Source organism: Halichoerus grypus, chromosome 1 (genome assembly GCF_964656455.1).
Source record: "Halichoerus grypus chromosome 1, mHalGry1.hap1.1, whole genome shotgun sequence".
In the NCBI taxonomy this organism is placed as follows: Eukaryota; Metazoa; Chordata; class Mammalia; order Carnivora; family Phocidae; genus Halichoerus; species Halichoerus grypus.
In genome coordinates, this window is record NC_135712.1 from 151,965,100 (window position 1) to 151,984,431 (window position 19,332).

Genomic DNA, 19,332 nt, shown 5'->3' on the forward strand with positions numbered 1-19,332 from the left:
CCCTCATGCCACCTCTTGTCACCACCTCCCCAAGGGCAACCATTCTCCTGACTTATAATGCCATAGGGTGGATGGCGTTGCCTGTTTTGAACTTTGTATATATATTATATATATAATTAATATATAAAAATAAATTATAAATAAATTTATAATATAATAATTATAACATAATACATATAATTCAGTTATACATGATACCTATAACATAATATAATATAATATAATATAACACAATATAATATAATATAATGTAATATAATAAATTATAATGTGTTCTTTGTGGCTGGATGCTTTTACACAACCTGACGTTCATGAGATTCAGCCATGCCTTGTGTATAATTTCAGTGGGCTCATTCCCTTTACTGCATATTTTCACACATGTGACTCTCCTTTGACTTATGTCCATTCCCCTGTTGAAAGATGACCTCTTAGACTTTTGTTTTCCGTTGTGGGAGATTTCCTTGACTTATCTTCCAGCTTGGGTCTTTAACCCTGGTTTTTCTAGTTCTTATGTAGTCAATTCTTTGATTTCTTTTTTCATTTTCATTGAACACATTTTGAGTTTCCAGAGATTCCTTTTTTGTTAACTGCTTGTTACTGCTTTTTGTTAATAACATCTTGTTCTTTGTTTTTTAAATAGAAAAAAAAAGACAATATCCATCAGTCTCTCTGTTTAAGGATATTAATAGAACTTTCAGTTCTTTTTTATTTTCCAACTATTTCTGCCTCTTCCACAGAAGATTGTTCTGGTTTTTTGTTTTGTTTTGTTTTTTCAGCTTGATCCTTCCCTTGTGCTACTGGTTTTCCTTAAATGTTTGATGGTTCTTGCTTGAGAATTAATACTCATGAGCAAAAAGCAAAATCTCCTCTATGGTTGGGTAGGTCTGTCTCCCTGCACAAGTGGGGCAGCTGAAGGCAGGTTCTGAGCAGGAGGCAGAGACTGGTGACTGCAGACTTCCCTGTGCAGTGCAGGGCTGGAAAGTGGTCTGTAGACACAGCCCCCCACAACTGCCATGTTAGGAGGGCGTGGGCATCATGTTGGAATGACTTCTTCAGTAGAGCTGTTTGTTCTTGATGTCCTTATTTCTCTCTTTCTAATGTTAATTTCTTCCCAGTTCATTTCTGATCTGCTCAGCTTTTCTCCAGATCCCCAAACCATAGGAGATACCTTCTTGAAAGAGCACACATTTTCTTTAAGACTAGTTCTTGGATTTCATGCCATTATCATATGCTTTATGTATGAGGGGGACTAGGAGAAAGAGGGACACCCCCAAGAGACTCAGCTGTTATAATTTCATTTTTTAATTATCTTTTTAAATTAAATTTTATTTTATTATGTTATGTTAGTCACCATACAATACATCATTAGTTTTTGATGTAGTGATCCATGATTCATTGTTTTCGTATAACACCCAGTGCTTCATGCAGTATGTGCCCTCCTTAATACCCATCACCAGGCCAACCCTTCCCCCAGCCCCCCTCCCCTCCAAAACCCTCAGTATGTTTCTCAGAGTCCATAGTCTCTCATGGTTCATCTTCCCCTCCAATTTCCCCCCTTCACTTTTGCCTTCTTTCTCCTAATGTCCTCCATGTTATTCCTTATGTTCCACAAATAAGTGAAACCATATGATAATTGACTTTCTCTGCTTGACTTATTTCACTTAGCATAATCTCCTCCAGTCCCAACCATGTTGATGTAAAAGGATGAATATCCTTTCTGATGGCTGAGTAATATTCCATTGTATATATGGACCACCTCTTCTTTATCCATTCGTCTGTTGAAGGGCATCTCAGATCTTTCCACAGTTTGGCTATTGCAGACATTGCTGCTATGAACGTTGGGGTGCATATGGCCCTTCTTTTCACTACATCTGCATCTTTGGAGTAAATACACAGTAGCACAATTGCTGGGTCAAAGGGTAGCTCCATTTTAATTTTTTGAGGAACCTCCACACTGTTTTCCAAAGTGGCTGTACCAACTTGCATTCCCACCAACAATGTAAGAGGGTTCCCCTTTCTCCACAACCTCTCCAACATTTGTTGTTTCTTGCCTTGTCAATTTTTGCCATTCTAACTGGTGTAAAGTGGTATCTCAATGTGGTTTTGATTTGAATTTCCCTGATGGCTAAAGATGATGAACATTTTTTCATGTGTCTGTTAGCCATTTGTATGTCTTCTTCAAAGAAGTGTCTGTTCATGTCTTCTGCCCATTTTTTGACTTGATTGTTTGTTTTTTGGGTGTTGAGTTCGAGAAGTTCTTTATAGATCTTGGAAATCAGTGCTTTGTCTGTAGTGTCATTTGCAAATATCTTCTCCCATTCTGTGGGTTGCTTCTTTGTTTTGTTGACAGTTTCCTTTGCTGTGCAGAAGCTTTTTATCTTGATGAAATCCCAAAAGTTCATTCTTGCTTTTGTTTCACTAGCCTTTGGAGATGTATCTTTTTTTTTTTTTTAAGGTTTTATTGATTTGTTTGACAGAGAGAGACACAGCGAGAGAGGGAATACAAGCAGGAGGAGTGGGAGAGGGAGAAGCAGGCTTCCCACTGATCAGGGAGCCTGATGCGGGGCTCGATCCTAGGACCCTGGGATCATGACCCGAGCTAAAGGCAGACGCCTAACGACTGTGCCACCCAGGCGCCCCCGGAGATGTATCTTGAAAGAAGTTGCTGTGGCCGATGTCAAAGAGGTTCCTGCCTATGTTCTCCTCTAGGATTTTGATGGATTCCTGTCTCACATTAACCTCTTTCATCCATTTTGAGTTTATCTTTGTGTATGGTGTTAGAGAATGGTCAAGTTTCATTCTTCTGTATATAGCTGTCCAATTTTCCCAGCACCATTTATTGAAGGGACTGTCTTTTTTCCATTGCATATTTTTTCCTGCTTTGTTGAAGATTATTTGACCATATAATTGAGGGTCCATATCTGGGCTCTCTATTCTGTTCCATTGGTCTATACGTCTGTTTTTGTGCCAGTACCATGCTGTCTTGGTAATCACTGCTTTATAATATAGCTTGAAATCCGGCAATGTAATACCCCCAGCTTTGTTTTTCTTTTTCAACATTTCCTTGGTGATTCAGGGTCTTTTCTGATTCCATACAAATTTTAGGATTGTTTGTTCCAGTACTTTGAAAAATGTCATTGGAATTTTGATCGGGATGGCATTGAAGGTATAGATTGCTCTGGGCAGCATAGACATTTTAACAATGTTTATTCTTCTGATCCATGAGCATGGAATGTTTTTCCATCTTTTTGTGTCTTCTTCAATTTCTTTCATGAGTGTTCTGTAGTTCCTAGAGTATAGATCCTTTACCTTTTTGGCTAGGTTTATTGTGAGGTATCTTAGGGGTTTGGGTGCTATTGTAAATGGAATCGATTCTCTAATTTCTCTTTCTACAGTTGCATTGTTGCCCTGCCCGCTGTGGTGGGGGATGGGCTCAGTGAAAACCGGTTTTGGGGGGTTTTTGTTCTCTGGCGGCTTTCCCTGGAGGCTTTCCACATCTCCTCTGGGAGTCAGAGCAAAAGAGACCGTTTCCAACCCTCTGCCTCAGAGCAGAGAGATCGCAGTCTGTTCTCCAGTGAGCTCTCCAGGCCACACTATCTCACTATCTCCGTTTCTGTCTGTGCTGCTATAAACTGCAGCATCCTGGGTTGTGCGCCCCTACGCAACGCCCCCAGTCCTGCCTCCAGGTCGGGGCATGTCTTTGCCCTTTGTGCTTTTAAAACTGTCAGCCGCCCCCAGTTCACTGGCGCAGCCCTGCCGCTCCAGGTTTCAGTCCGGGGGCTCTCCTACAGTCCTTACCCCATCGCTACCAGTCTGCGAGTCTATGCCCTGTCCCCAGCTCGGGAGGCTTTTGCGCTCCTGTGTTATTTCACCTTCCCAGTGCCAACGCTTATGGCAACTCCCTCCCCCTTCCGTTTATCTTCCTATATGTGCCCAGGGAATCACAGCTCCCCACTTCATACTTTGAAACCAACTGCCTGCAATATTCTGTTTGTAGAGATCCAGATCTATCTTCTTACATCTCAGGCTGATTTCGTGGGTGTTCAGAGTGGTCTGGTAGATATCCAGATCAATTCCGGGGACCAGTTGGAATAGGGTCCCCTACTCCTCCACCATCTTTTTGCTGCTCCTCATTTTTTTAATTACTAACCCTGGTGGTCACCCTGTGGCCAGCATTTTGTATGTGTTGACCTCGACCTCAAAACCTTTTCTGTTCTCCCTTGAGAAGACTGCTCTCATCTCAGGTATTTCAGACTGACGTTTCTCCAGTTCTGTTACCTCCAACAAACTGGTCACATCTGTCTTTTATCATCCAGGATTTCCTTAAACTTTCTCTTTTGCTGATGACTTCTGTCCTTGTCTTCCAGCACTATTCTGTTTAAATCATTTTTCTTTGTTTTTCTTTGCAATACGCTAATTTATTTTTAATTCCAGTGTAGTTAACATACTGTGTTTTATTCGTTTTAGGTGTACAACATAGTGATTCAACAATTCTATATGTTACTCAGCGCTCATCAAGATAAATACCCTTAATACCCTTCAGGTATTTCACCTAACCCCCAACCCTCCTACCCTCTGGTAACCACCAGTTTGTTCCTTATAGTTAAGAATCTGACTCTTGTTTTTTTCTTTTTTTTCCCTTTATTCATTTGTTTTGTTTCTTAAATTCCAAATACTGGTGAAATCATATGGTATATGTCTTTCTCTGACTTATTTCACTTAGCATTATATTCTCTAGTCCATCCATGTCATTGCAAATGGCAATCTTTAATTCTATTTTATGGCTTACCAATATTCCATCGTATATGTATATAGTACATCTTCTTTATCCATTCATCTATCAATGGATACTTGGATTGCTTCCATAATTTGGCTACTGTAAATAATGCTGCAATAAACATCGGATGCATATATCCTTTCAAATTAGTGTTTTCACATTCTTCAGGTAAATACCCAATAGTGCAATTGTTGGATCATAAAGTACTATTTTTAATTTTTTGAGGAACTTCCATACTGTCTTCCACAATGGTTGCACTACTTTGTATTCCTAGCAGCAGTGCAAGAGGGTTCCTTTTTCTCCACATCCTTGCCAACACTTGTTTCCTGTGTTTTTTATTTTATCCATCCTGACAGGTATGAGGTGATATCTCATTGTCATTTTGATTTGCATTTCCCTAATGATGAATGATGTTGATCATCTTTTGATGTGTCTGTTGGCCATCTGGATGTCTTCTTTGGAGAAATGTCTGTTGATGTCTTCTGCCCATTTTTTAATTGGATTATTTGGTTTTTTGGTATTGAGTTGTATAAGTTCTTTATATATTTTGGATAATAACTCTTTATCAGATAGGTCATTTGCAAATATCTTCTCCCATTCAGTAGGTTGTCTTTTAGTTTTGTTGGCTGCTTCCTTTGCTGTCAGAAGCTTTTTATTTTGATGTAGTCCCAGTAGTTTATTTTTGCTTTTGTTTCCCTTGCCTCAGGAGACATATCTAGAAAGATTTTGTTACAGCCAGTGTCAGAGAAATTACTGCCTGTGCTCTCTTCTAAGATTTTTATGGTTTCAGGCCTCACATTTAAGTCCTTAATCCATTTTGAGTTTATTTTTGTGAATGGTGTAAGAAAGTGGTTCAGTTTCATTCTTTTACATGTAGCTGTCCAGTTTTTCCAAACCATTTGTTGAAGAGACTGTCTTTTTCTCACTGCATATTCTTGCCTCCTTTGTCAAAGATTAATTGACTGTAACATTGTGGGCTTATTTCTGGGCTTTCTATTCTATTCCATTCATCTATTTTTCTATAAATTATTGTTCCTAAAATTTTACCTTTGTCCTTTTGGGGGACTTTTAAGAAAAAGGAAGACTAGACATATCAGTCCATCATCTTAAATCAGAAACCAGATGTACATTTTTGTAGGTGACCCCAGTGGGTGTGAGGAGAATGGATGGGAGAGGGAAATATAGCTTCAAGAAGACATGGTTGTAATAATCCAGGCATGATATAAGAGGTCCTTAAGTTCCAATGGGGGCAGTTGCAATGTAGAGGAGTGGAAAGATTTATCAAGAATTATGGAAGTGAAATCAACAGGAACTGGTGAGGGATTAGACATGGGAATTGAGAGGAAAGCTTCAAGATGATAGGCTGAAATAACCAGTAGACAACAATGCCATTGACTGATTTGGCACTTAACAGGGAGTGTAGTAGTTGTTGATGCTGATGTTGTTTTGGTATTATGAAAAGATGACATTCTAATGCTTCCAAACATTGCTGATTGTAGCCTAAACATTCCACAAACCGAAAAGCTCAAAACGTCCCGGTTGAACCCAGTAGAACAATCTGTGCATTTCCAGAGTCAATCTTACCGATGAGACACAAGGACTCCCTGGGGACTTCCCCAGGCAAGCTCAGGAAATAGACTTCAGTAACTTCCAGAAGGCTCAGACCTTGAACTGTTTCTTGGGCTAGTAAACTGCCCGGACTTTGCCTTCAAAACAAGTTTTATGGTAATTTGCATGAATTTTGAGAAGTGAAGTATCTTGTGTAGAAGTTTAATCTTTTTATTTCCTCTGATATCCTCCAATATAATTAACTTCATGTCAATAAATCCTATATTTTTATAGCATACAAAATCTGGACTGTTATAATTTGATGCTGTTTGCACCCCGTATGGAGGCAATCTTCAGGGAGGATACTAATATCTGATTTCAAGTGGGAAGAAGGAATTAAGAGTATATTTCCAGAAGCAAGAAGAAGTGGAAAATGAACTCACAGAAGGTAGTCTCCAAACCTGAAGTCTAGGCCCTGTCATCACATGCTACCCAGCCCTTCCTTGAATGCCTACTAACCCCTAGCTGATGAGTCATCACAGCAGATTGAAGATGATCTGAAGAATAATTCCTCACTTCCAAACACCCCATAAGAGAAATGTCTAAACACTTTGGTGGTATTTTGTGGAAAACTACCAGGGTTTGTTCAATCCCTTGGATGCTCAAATCCAGAGTGGAGTTCCTGGTAGGTGATGCCTGCCTCTTTCTTCAGCACTTTCTGAGCTTATAAAGCACCTTCACTTCAACAAGGTTATCTTTGTTTCTTGGGACAGGCAGGACAGGGTATATTAGCTCCACTGATGAGAAAATAAGCCAGAGATTTTAAAGGAGCATGCCCAGGGTTTCATAGCCAGCAGGTCAGGAAAGCCCCAGACTTCCAAATGCCAGTTTTGTGCTCAGTGGTACCTCTTGAAAGACTGCAGCCCTTCTTCATGATATTGTACCGGCCACAATCATTCCAGCAGACCAGGAAGCAGCCTTATTGATGTTATTATCTGCTGAAGGAAAAACAAACGATCTGTTCAGTTCAATCTCTCTAATTTAAAGTTGACTTTGTGTAAATGGGGAGGCAGGGAGACAGTAATTTGGATTTCCAGCTAAGATGTTATGCTACATTTAAAATTGCATTCTAATCACACCGTATTGATTATCTCCAAGTAATGTCGACAAACTAATGAGACCAAATCTGACATGAAATTCATAACCATTGATCCAGACTTCGATTTGCTGTTTGTTTATGCACACAGTATAGGGTCCAAAATGGTTACTCGAGACCACCCCATCGCCATCTGCCTGCTGTTCTGGTTTATCTGTGTGTGAGAAAGAGGTTAGTGGTGATGAGGGTGTACAAGTAAGTATGTGTGTGTTTGGATGCCTGTGTATGTCTCAGAGGTGTAAGGGGGTATTTAAATGTGCTACGAAGAAATCTGTTTTAAGCCTACAACTGCCCTTCTCTAAAATGAAAAAGGGAGAAGAAAAAAATAAACACATAGCTTTGCTCAAGTTCCCTACAAGCAGAGTCTGACACAGGGGTTGAAAAGCATGTGATTTATGGAGAAAGAGAATGAGGAGATCAGAATGGGGCAGGGGAAAGAACTAAGCCAGAAAGTGCTCTCAGCTGAAGACGGGCTTTAGCCTGATTCTCCTGGGATATCTGGAGCATGACTTGTGTCACAGAATTGGCCTCCCTGTGAGGTCCAAGGACTGACTTTTTTTACCCCCTTGTCAGTCCCTCACTGGCTGCAGATTATAGGCTGCAGGAGGTGGAGAGGGGTACATAACATCTCAGACAAGATAGCTCTTGCTTAACTGAGGGTTGATTTTCCAGAGAAGGTAGATATAAGCCAGTAGCAGTCAACACTAACAACAGCTGGGGGACAGGTGCTGACCCAGTAAAGGGAATCTGACTGTAGCACCAAGAGTATCTGTTGGATATTAAATGTGCTGTCATTCTACGAAAAACAAACCCAGAGGAAAGTTTGTGTCTTCATATTTTGATCAGCAGCTATTATCCCAGAGATCAGAAACAACTTTTGTTGGGAACCAATATCAAAGCTAAATGAGGTCTATAGGTCCACTGGTGGCCTCATGCTATGGGAAAAAGAGTCCAAGACAGAAACTGGTGAAATCTGAGGAAGGTCTGTAGTCATGTTAGTGACATTGTGCCAATGTCAATTTCCTGGATTTGATAATGCACTTCAGTTTTGTAGGATGTTACCTTTGGGAGAAGCTTGGTGATGGGTACACAGGAACTCTCTATACTATTTTTAGAACTTCTTGTGAGTCAGTCCATCATTATTTCAAAATAAAAGGTTTTTAAAAGCATAAGATCTGGAGTCAGAATATGAGGTTTGAGTTGTGGTTCCAGCAGCAATGAGCTATGCCATCTGCTCTTACAGCCACTTTGAGGGGCGCTACCATGCTTTATTTTTTTTTTAATTTTTTTATTGTTATGTTAATCCCCATACATTACATCATTAGTTTTAGATGTAGTGTTCCATGATTCATTGTTTGTGCATAACACCCAGTGCTCCATGCAGAACGTACCCTCCTCAATACCCATCACCAGGCTAACCCATCCTCCCAACCCCCTCCCTACCATGCTTTATTCTTCTATGTGTTTCCAGTCATATCTCAGTGCCTCGTCCCCTCCCCCCAAAATGATGAAGGTAGAAATCACGCAGTGATTCAATAAATGGATGAATGAATAAATAGTTGACTTTGACAAAGTCCCCAAGTCTCAGCTTCTACATCTGCCCACCGAGTAATTGCAAGTATCAAATGCTTTCACATACAACCAATGCTTTTTGTTTTGCTAACATTGTTCTTTACACGTCAGTAGGACTCAGGCCAGGCTGATGGGCTCATTATCACCTGGGGGAAAGCCTGGAAATGCAGATTCTCTGACCTAATTCAGGATATCTGGAATGAGGCCCCCAGAACTTGCGGTTTCAATCAACTCACCCAAGTGACTGGGTTCACATAGCACAGTCTGAGATCTGTGTGTGGCATGTTATTAACCTGCTAAATCAGGGAGGAGAAAAGGAAAGTGAGCAAAGAGAGAGGAGAGAGCAAGGAGGTGATCTGGGATGGAAGTGTTCCTTGACAGGGGGAGCTGCCTGCATTCCCTCCAGCTTTCTTGGGACAAAGTGCTGGCCAGTGCTCCTTCCAGCAGGGAAGTCGCAGAGAACAGGTAAAGCTCTGTGCGGCCCAACTGCCCATGAGCTCACTGATTTGAAGATGTGTGCAGACCCCTTCTGTCTTTCCCCAGTGTATCTTAGGAATTTACCAGATATAAAATGACTCAGACTTTGATTCCAGAAGAATTTTTAAAAAGCAGGTAGTGTTGTTGCTATATATAAAAAGTCTGTTGTTATGGAAACTTGTCTCAAATCAAGCTCCTTTAACAAAATAAAAGTCCTCTCCTCCGCATTTGTCCGCATAATTTCATAAGAATAGAAGGAAGACATGTGTAAGAAAGACATTAGTATGAAACTCAGGGGAAAAACTAAAATTTGCAGTACCTTACTGCCCAGACTAGCATGCCACTCTCACACTTCTAGAACTAACCCATCTTTCCCTCATTCCACCAATATCTAAATCACAATTTCCTTTTTATTTCACACACACAAAAATAGGGATTAGCTTTGGAAATGGCATTTTCCTTTTTTTTTTTTTTTTTTTGGATTTCATTTATTTATTTGACAGAGAGAGACACAGCGAGAAAGGGAACACAAGCAAGGGGAGTGTGAGAGGGAGAAGCAGGCTTTCCGCCGAACAGGGAGCCCGATGTGGGGCTCGATCCCAGGACCCCGGGATCATGACCTGAGCCGAAGGCAGACACTTAAAGACTGAACCACTCAGGTGCTCCGGCACTTTCCTTTTTTAATGGATTATATGGGAGGGCACGTGGCAAATGACTTGAACTAGCACTCGGGTCACCCTCAGGTACCTGTGTGTGAGTGTGTGGAGTGTGTGTATGTTTGTACACAAATACGCATGCATGACCCATAGAGATGAGAGAGGTGTGTGTGTGAATATGTGTGAGTGAGTGTACACATTTGTGCATGCTTGGCCCATAGGGATGAGAGGTGTGTGTTTGAATGTGTGAATGTGTGTGTGTGTGAGCATGTGTACACATGCGTGATCTCTTTGACCCATAGGGGTGAGAGAGGCGGTGGCTCCCAATTGCTACCTGAGGAATGATTTCTCTGATCCAGAGCGAAGATCTCCTATATCTGTTTCCTTCTTTTTACACCCTACAGGCCTTCACAGCACCTTCAGGGATGCAGGAGACTAGCATTGGGCTTGGAATCAAAAGATCTGGGTAAACAAATCACTTAACTGTCTCATTTTCAAGTTTGGAAAAATACTTGCCTTGACCTTTGCTAAGTGACTTTATTTAGCACTTAACTTCTGAGGTAGGCATTATTGTCCCACCTTTCAGAGAGGAAGCAGATCCTCGAGGTGGCTGGGTAACTATCCCAAAGCTGCATAACCAGTGAACAGCTAGATGAGTAGCACTTTCATGTTCAGGGGATTCCACAGCCTGTGCTGTACTAAGGCATTCTGAGTTGTCATCTGTGCCACTGCTTCGTGGGGTACTTTCCTGAGCCCTTGTCTGCCTTCTCATATCTCCTGCTTGGTTTCTCTTGACATCTGAGGACAGAATCAACATATCCATGCAATTAATTTCATTATCTCAGTCAACTGGAAATTGAGAAAAGGCATATTTGTGGGCTGCCACAAGGAGCCACGTTTTCATCTTCATTTTTCCCCCATTCCAGTCTGCCCAGAATATGATGCAGAATGCCTTTCCCGATGCAGTCCCAATTCTTACCAGGCAGGCATGAGAGAGTGTATGTGTATTTGCCATCAGACTGATTGTGATGTTCATCAAGGTCACTGATTCTCTCTCTCATCTATCAGGCAATTGATGTACGATTCCAAAGAGGTGCACTTTGTTCTGGAAACGCAATAGAAGTAGTCTGAAAAAGCCAACATGCACACGGTGTTAAACTTAAAAATCTCTGTAATCAATGTTAATTTGACATGATGGCATGCAACACTTTCTATCTCCAAAGCTCTTTGCAAAAATTAATTACGAAATAACCCAAAAACTTAGAGTATCATTTATTATCTGTGCACTCTGAACTTGAAAATGTTTGTATTTAAAAGTATGGCTGCTAAAACTATTCCCTAAAACCTTAAAGGGAGGTGGGTAGGGGTTTTCAAATCATTTGCCACGGAGGACAGATCACCAGTATGTCAGTGAGATGAAACTCTGTCAGGGTATTCTGAGAACTGTTAGCATCTCCCTGGGAAATGCTACACAAACATGCAGTTGGAAGTTTGCAGAAGAAATTTCTCCAAAGCAATAATGTTAATCACTCCAGAGCAATGAGCTCTGTCATGAGAGAGTGAGTGGCTCTGCCCTGTCTTTCAGAGGCTGAGGGGCTTCTTTTCATAGCTACTCCCTGACATAGTGCTTTATGGGGAGGACTGGATTGTCCCAATGGACAAATGTATTTTAAATCAGAATGGGGGAGGGCATGGAGACGGAAGTAAGAAGGAAGGAGGGAGGGAGGGTGGAGGCTAGAAGGAGGGAGATGAAGGTAGAAATCACGCAGTGATTCAATATTCATGGCATTGGTTTGAGGTTGAAGGGACGACTCTCGGCGCTGCTGAATGCACAGACCCCATTCTACAAAAGAAACATCAACTGCAGAGACTTTCTAAGTCTTAACTTTCATTTTAAGATATGAAAAGTAAACTCTTTTCCCAGACTAATTTTTTCCCAAGTAAGCCAGTCCTCTGAGGCCTCATCCAAAACAAGCCTCTCTTTAGCCCCACCTGGTGGGCCTTCTGCCTTCAAACCACAAGTTAGACAAAGCTATGAAAACGGGCAGATCCATTTACAGACCTACTTCTGGTGCACACAATGAACTGGGAAGATTTTTCCAGAGACTAATCAGAAAATATATCTGTCTAGAATTAGGGTCTCTCTCTGTCTTCCCCCCTCTTTTCCTCCCTCCCGCACCTCTTCCCTTTTGCCACACAATGTGGGCACAATTTATTTCAAAGCTGACGACAGAGCTAAAAGCCCAGATGACACCCCTAGACACCTCCTCGTGGGAAGGTGGTGCCGCCTGAGCAGGCATGAATTCATAGCACAGCGGGAACATGTCTGTCAGACCCAGGCTGTGAAAAATCTTCTGAATTTCCATGATGGAGAGAAGCAAACCGGCTGCACAGAGGCATAATTTGGACTTTGAAAGAAGAAGGTACATTCTAGCTCTGAGACCCAGAGAACCCAGACAGCTTCCAGGCACGGATGCATAGCTTGTGGATTATTAGGGTTTTTTAGGTCCACATATTGATTGATTGATATTTACCCACGGGGTCTATACTGTACGCATGCCCTCCAGGAATATCAATACCTTAGACTGTATAACCGTGGACCTCTGGAGGGTCCTAGGTCTCCGAGGACAACACAAGAGTATGGCTGCCGGCTATAAAAAGCTTTGCAGCTTCTCCTTGAACTTCTCACACTGTCGCCGACCTCTGTTCCCTGGAAAGCTGACCCAGTCCTGGGCCTGTGTCCCTGACTGAACTATAGTTCTGGCAGCAACACAACGGTGGGAAGGGGTCGGTGCAGCAGTGAGCTGACAAATACCATTTTTAATTAAACAGTATATTTTAAAATGTGTTTCACACATTAAAGGCACAGATGGTGAGGCGTCCATGCCTTAGGAGGCAGCTGTGCTGAGGGGACAACAGGTGGGGATTGCGGTTCATCCTCACACCAGCTTTCTGGCCGCGATTTCCTCGAGCAGTGCCGTGGATCTTGCTGGCAAACTCTAGCCTGCCTAAACCATGCCAGGGCTCCTTGCAGCCTCAAACTAAGGACATTGTGCAAAATCATTTCACAAAACCCAGGATACATATTTTTCTTATTTATTTTTCTGGTGGTGGTTATTGTTGTTTAGGAGCATTTTTGTCATTGTGGACTTTTTTTTCTTTCGGTTTGGTTATTTTTACAAGAAAGAGAAGAGTAGAAGCAGTGTGGTAAATAATGACCCTGATCAATGTCTCAGATATCCCTACAGATCCCAGCATTTGGGGACCACTGAAACCATGCTCCCTTTCTGTGTAATCCTCAGATTGACCTAGGGCGGTGGTTCTCAAAGTGGAGTTCCCTGGATCTACAGCATCAGCATCACCTGGGAACATACTGGAAATGCAAATGCTCAGGTCCACCTCAGACCTACCAAATCAGAAGAAACTTGGGAGTGGGGCCCAGCCATCTGTGTTTTAACAAGCCTTTCCAGGTGATTCAGAAACTCGTTTAAGAACCAATGCCTAGAGCATCCAGTGCAGCTTTGTTCTCAGAGAGATAATGCCAGGACCTGGCCTATACCCATACTCTGGATTGAGAAGAGTCTATTTCCTATAGCAAAACTAAATCTTGGCTTGCTAGCCCAGGCCCCTGATCTCTTAGGAGTCCCTGGAATTAGGGTTCATGGCTAGGTCTGGATTTCTGCATCTGCAGATGAAGGGGGTCATGCCGGCTTCTAACTCTGTCTGCAACCCCTTCTTTCCAGCACGTCCACCACTGACTTCTATGCTCAGAACAGTGAATTGAGTTTGGCCCGTGGCTCAGTGGGGATTGACAGCACAGGTGAAGAAGGCCTTGGAAACAGATCCTTGTAATACAAACTGATCAGTGCTGCAGAGAGGCTGGGCCAAGTGCCTGGGCACGTAATGTAGCCCCAGGGAAGGCAAGGACGCAGTTTTCCCTCACTGTCTTCAGCCAGGCAGAGACCCAGCAGCCCAGGCAGGGAAGAGGCACAGAAAATAACACAACTTCCTACATGATACTGTTTCTGTTCCTTCCTGGTGAGACAATAGCTATAATGCCCGGGTGGGGTCTGCCTGCCTGCACCCCTGCAAGCAGTGAGGGAAGGAGACAAAGAGGCCTCCCCAGCTGTCCCAGCAGTGCAGTTTGGCTGTCTCGGAAGCTCCAGGTGGTGGGGCGCACCTGCGCACATGTGAGTCAGAGACAAAGAGAGAGAAAGATGGTGGGGACATTTGCAATGAAGGGAGAGCCCCTCTGTTCCTCTCATGCCCTTAATTACTAAGATGCAACAATTGAAACTAAATTTTTAGAGCCTTTGACCAAAGTCATCTCAGTATGAGATTTTGCCACCTGCCCCATTTTTCAGCATATTTCTCAACTAAATATTCAATTAAACACTAACATCGTAGTAATGACAAAACCAGGGTCCCTACCTCTTCTAACTGCAGCAGAGGAAGCCATCTGCCACCCCTCTGTCAAAGACAAGGAGAGCTTTTTCTCTGTTCATCCACTTTGACTCTGGTTCCCTTCCCTCACCTGCAAATGTCCTCTGCCCAGCATTCTGTGGGATTCCTCCTGGGAGCCCTGGGTCTGTGAGTCTGGAGGGCTGGATCCTGTCCCACCCTGGTTCTGCCATTTATGAGCAAGGTCCTTCACCTCTCTGAGTTTCCTCATATTTGCATTGAAAACTGGAGCAGTCCATTCCTGCCAACTCAAGGGTGATGTGGTGAGGATACATGAGACATCTGTAGAATGGGGCCTGGCCCCTAATGGGGATTGGTAAATGATGGCATTAAGAAGGCAATTGACAATGAGAATGTTGGTCTGGAGCCTCTTTTTTGACTAATTTAGACAGATTAAATGGGACCATGGTGTTGGGCTCTCTGTCTGGTAGTGCCAATCTCTGGTCTCTGCCTGATATTTACCCAAGGGCAGGCTGCTGCAGGACCATGAGAAGCCCCAAGTCAGGGCAGAAGAATGGAAATGGGGAATGGTAAGCCAAAATGCTGAAAAGGCAATATTTGAAGAAACCAGCTCTGATTGCAACACGGGGAAGGCACTTGCTCCCTTAACTTCATCTCACTGCTAGTGGTTAGGAACACAGGCTGCAGAGCCTGGTAGAAGTATCCACCCAGCTTCATTCTGACCACCAAGGCTCATTAGCATGCCTAGCACCCCCAAAATCTACATGTGCAAGGCTTCCAGGAGCCAAAAGTGGACTGGAGAAGCTGTGACATTATTTTCTGGGCATGAAACCCCATCACAAGCCCTGACACCCTCACAATGGTCAATCCAAGATTGACTGTGGCATCATAGCCTCCAAGGAGGTGGTGCCTCTGGGCCTGGCTGGAGGCCACAACCTGTGCTGGAGGCAGACCTTATTCTTGGGAGCCCAGGGGATCAGGTTGTGTAGAGTAGAAACAGAAGACTCTACAATCACTCCAGGAACTCCATTGGGAAGTTTCATGGGGAAAAGGGAAAAAACAATGCCCTAGGGACCCTGCTATATTGAACAACAACACTGCCCAATCGGTACTACTATTATCTCCTTTTTAACATAAGGGAACTTATGCTCAGAAAGTTCAGGCAATTGCCTCACGCTACACAGCTGGCAGGGGACAGAGGCAGAACTTTGTGCCCTAAGTTTCTGAAGATGCCCCTAAAGCATCCCCTTTCCTGTTGCACTCAACAGAGTCAGGATGAAGGTCATGATCCTAAGCCCCACTCCTTTTAAAGGAAGACAACCCCCAAGAATACAAGATGGCCCCTGGACAAATAAGGATGCACTGGGAAGAACAGAGGCTAAGAAGCCAGTGTGCCCTGGGCTGAAACCCAGCTAGGCCACTTACATCCCTCATTTCTTCCAATCCTAGGTCTGCCCAAATGTCAGTTTTTCACAAAACTGTTTGCTCACCCCTAACCACCCTTCCTCAATACAACTGTGCTGCAGGCCATGGCCCCTCCTCTTCTAAAATTCTTCGCAATGAGCAAGATTCTCCTCCATATCTGAATGCGTCCACATGCCTAATTCTCCCCTCCTTTTCTCTTGTCCTCCTTCCTTTGCTTCTCCCCTCTCTTTTTCTGCTCTGTGTGTCTCTGCTTCTCTCTCAAATTCTCTGTTTTTAATCTCCCTCTCTTTCTCCCCTCCCCTCCCTCAAAGGCTTTGTTCTTTCTTTTCCCATCTCCATCATCCCCTCCTCCATCTCTCCTTCCCCTACTTCTCTCTCTCTCTCCCCCTCTCTCCCCCACTTCCTCTCCCTTACTCCCTCTCCACCAGTTCATCCACAAGACCAAGAGCTAAAATGACAAGTTGAAACAACCCACAGTGTCTAAGGTGACCTGGACTGCCTCCTCCTTGCACATAATCCCTCAGCATCGACCTGGACCTGGTACCTTACAGCTGCCTGATTAAAGCACCAAGGGAGGTTTTGTCTAGAGATGGTTTTATAGTGTTTGCTGAAGGGGGTAGTTGTGTTTCGTCTCCATGCCAAAATGAAGCAAAGCTTTTTGGAAGGGGAAGTAGAAAATAAAAATCCCAGCCAGCCCTTCTTAGTATTGTTCTGCATGCCAACAGCTTCATGCGTTTTCAGTGTGGCAGGAGAGTAGTGGCAAATGCCACCGCCAGTGCTGGCCCGGGCTTGTTCCTGGACAGCATAGTCCTCAGCATGGTGAGGGCCGCTTTGAACAGGAGACAGCATAACAATGGGACAACTGGACTTGGAGCCTTCGCCTGGATGCAGGGGCTAAAAATTACTTCTACCCACATGGCCCACATGGGTAGTGTTATTCAGCATAAAGGGGACAGGAGGGAGCCAAAGGCTTTGTAAAGGTGGCTTAGAAAGGGGGAAGAGTATACCAGGGACAAATTTTATCTATTTCTGCAGCCCACAGCCTCAGGAGCCACTCAGGCAAAAAAAGGAGATAGATGTTATTAACATTTGCAATTCTATTTCAGAAGATAGAATGGAGAAGTTAAGATTATTTGGTCCCACCCTTCTCTTTTCATATGAGATGACTAAGGTCCAGCCACTGCAGGTTCATTGCCATGTTGCCCCTACAGAAACAAGATGAGAATAGCACACTTTAGACCCTCACAGTGCTTTCCACCTCCTCCCACATCTGCTTTGTAAACAGATGAGCAGTGCCTCCGACCCTGGGAATTTTTTTTTTTTTTAATTTTAGAGAGAGAGAGAACACAAGCAAGGGACAGAGGGAGTGGGAGAGAGAGAATCCTCAAGCAGACTCCCCACTGAGTGCAGAGCCCAATGTGGGGCTCAATTTCACAACCCTGAGATCACAACCTCAGCCAAAATCAAGAATCAGATGCTTAATCAACTAAGCCACCCAGCACCCTGATCCTGGAAATTTTTAACAAAAGGGGTTTGGAACTCAGCCCAACAGAACTTAAGAGCCTCAGAGTGCAGCTGTGGCCCCTATCCCTAAGGGCAGAGTACACAAACACACAGTTTGAAGAATCCAGATTCTCATTCATGAGCTTAGCAAGAGCATGAGGGTATCTCCCCTTTGTTCTATAACATCATTTATCTCCAAATATTATACTCTCAGACTATGTTTTCTAATATTCATTCCTCAGAGGGTTAGCAGTTTGTTTGGTTGGTTTTTCCCCCACTCTTTCATCTTCCATTGGCACCATTTCCTGTTATTTCAGATTAGTTTTCCTCAACACAGAGCCTGAGACAAGGATTCTGGTGCCCATGCTGTATTAGGAAGCACTCTTGGGAGAAATAGAGGGAGGGAAGCAGAATAAGGCAAAGGAAAGGTCGCCTGGGTGGCTCAGTCATTTAGCGTCTGCCTTCGGCTCAGGTCATGATCCCAGGGTCTTGGGATCAAGCCCTGCATCGGGCTCTTGCTCGGCGGGAAGCCTGCTTCTCCCTCTCCCACTCCCCCTGCTTGTGTTCCCTCTCTCACTGTCTCTCTCTCTCTGTCAAATAAATAAATAAAATCTTTAAAAAAAAGAATAAGGCAGAGGAAAGAAGATGTGGTCTCAGGTGAAGTCTAGCCTTGACTTGACCACAGGGGTCTCTGGAGATAAACTACAATGCAAGGTTGTCCCCACCTTTACAGTCAACCTTTTGTGCCCCCTATGAGTCCATCATGGCTGTGGGCTTCCCCAGGGTGGGGCATGTGTAACTACCAGAGCCAGGCAGCTCCCATCAAATGAAGACAATATTCTGGAGAAAGGGTACATCAGTGAGCTTTCAGCAGCCTACACCCCAGCATGACAAATGGCATCTGGACAAGACATCAACAGCATCTACTATATTTGGTGAACCTGGAGTTGGAAACTTCACATAGTTCTTGATGGATCCTACTCCACAATGCTCTCTCCCATGCCCCTAAGCTGAGCAGCATCAGAAGTAAAATGTGCCATCCCTTTCCCTCTGCTACAACAATGCCAGACTCACTAGGTCTTGTCTTAATCTCCATGGGACCCTGCCCTAATCTCACCTGGACCAGTTTATCAGTCCTCCCTCCAGTCTCCCTGCTTCCAGTGTTGTGACCTCTACCCTTCTACCAGCTAGAAAGAACACTGATTAATTAGAGTCTTCACTCCCTGCTTATAACTCTCCAAAGGCATCGTACTGTCCTCAGGATAAAGCCCAGACTCTTTAACATGGTAAACAAGAGTCTCTGTGGCCTGGCCCCAGATGACCACATCTCATGTCCTGCCCTCCCCACTTCATTCACCAATCATACTTTCTTTGTTTACATATTTATTCTCCAATCCAAACATACTTTCTTATTTGACACCTCTGTGACTCTACACAGTGTTTTCGGTTCCTGGAATGCTCTACCTGGTTATTGCTTGCTCATTCTTCCAGATTCAGTTCAAATACTTCCTGCTGCCTAAAGCATTTTCTGACCCACAAGACACCACTTCACCTTGGGCAATAATTCTATGTTGTATAGATGTTATTATTTTGTTAATTAGTATCCTCTACTAGACCATGAGTTTTCTGAAGCCTTGAACCATGTTTTCATTATACACATATCCCCTTTGAGTTCAATGCCTGGACCACAGTAGGCATCTCAGACCTTCTGTGAAGAAAATGATAAATGCCTGGCAACTCTTTCCAAGGACCTGAATATTTCATCTCTGTATCTCATCGCCAATCCTGAGAAGTTA

The 19,332-nt window shown here is 43.5% G+C and overlaps 1 long non-coding RNA gene across 1 annotated transcript; it reads right to left on the bottom strand.

Annotated features, from left to right (window-relative positions):
- Window positions 1-3,326: 3,326 nt before the first annotated feature.
- On the bottom strand, window positions 3,327-11,308 carry LOC144379991 (uncharacterized). Its single transcript, XR_013443624.1, has 3 exons — window positions 11,166-11,308; window positions 10,766-10,984; window positions 3,327-7,320 (listed from the first exon to the last, which is right to left on the bottom strand). It is a non-coding gene; the product is annotated as an uncharacterized LOC144379991 (long non-coding RNA).
- Between the last annotated feature and the right edge of the window lie 8,024 nt (window positions 11,309-19,332).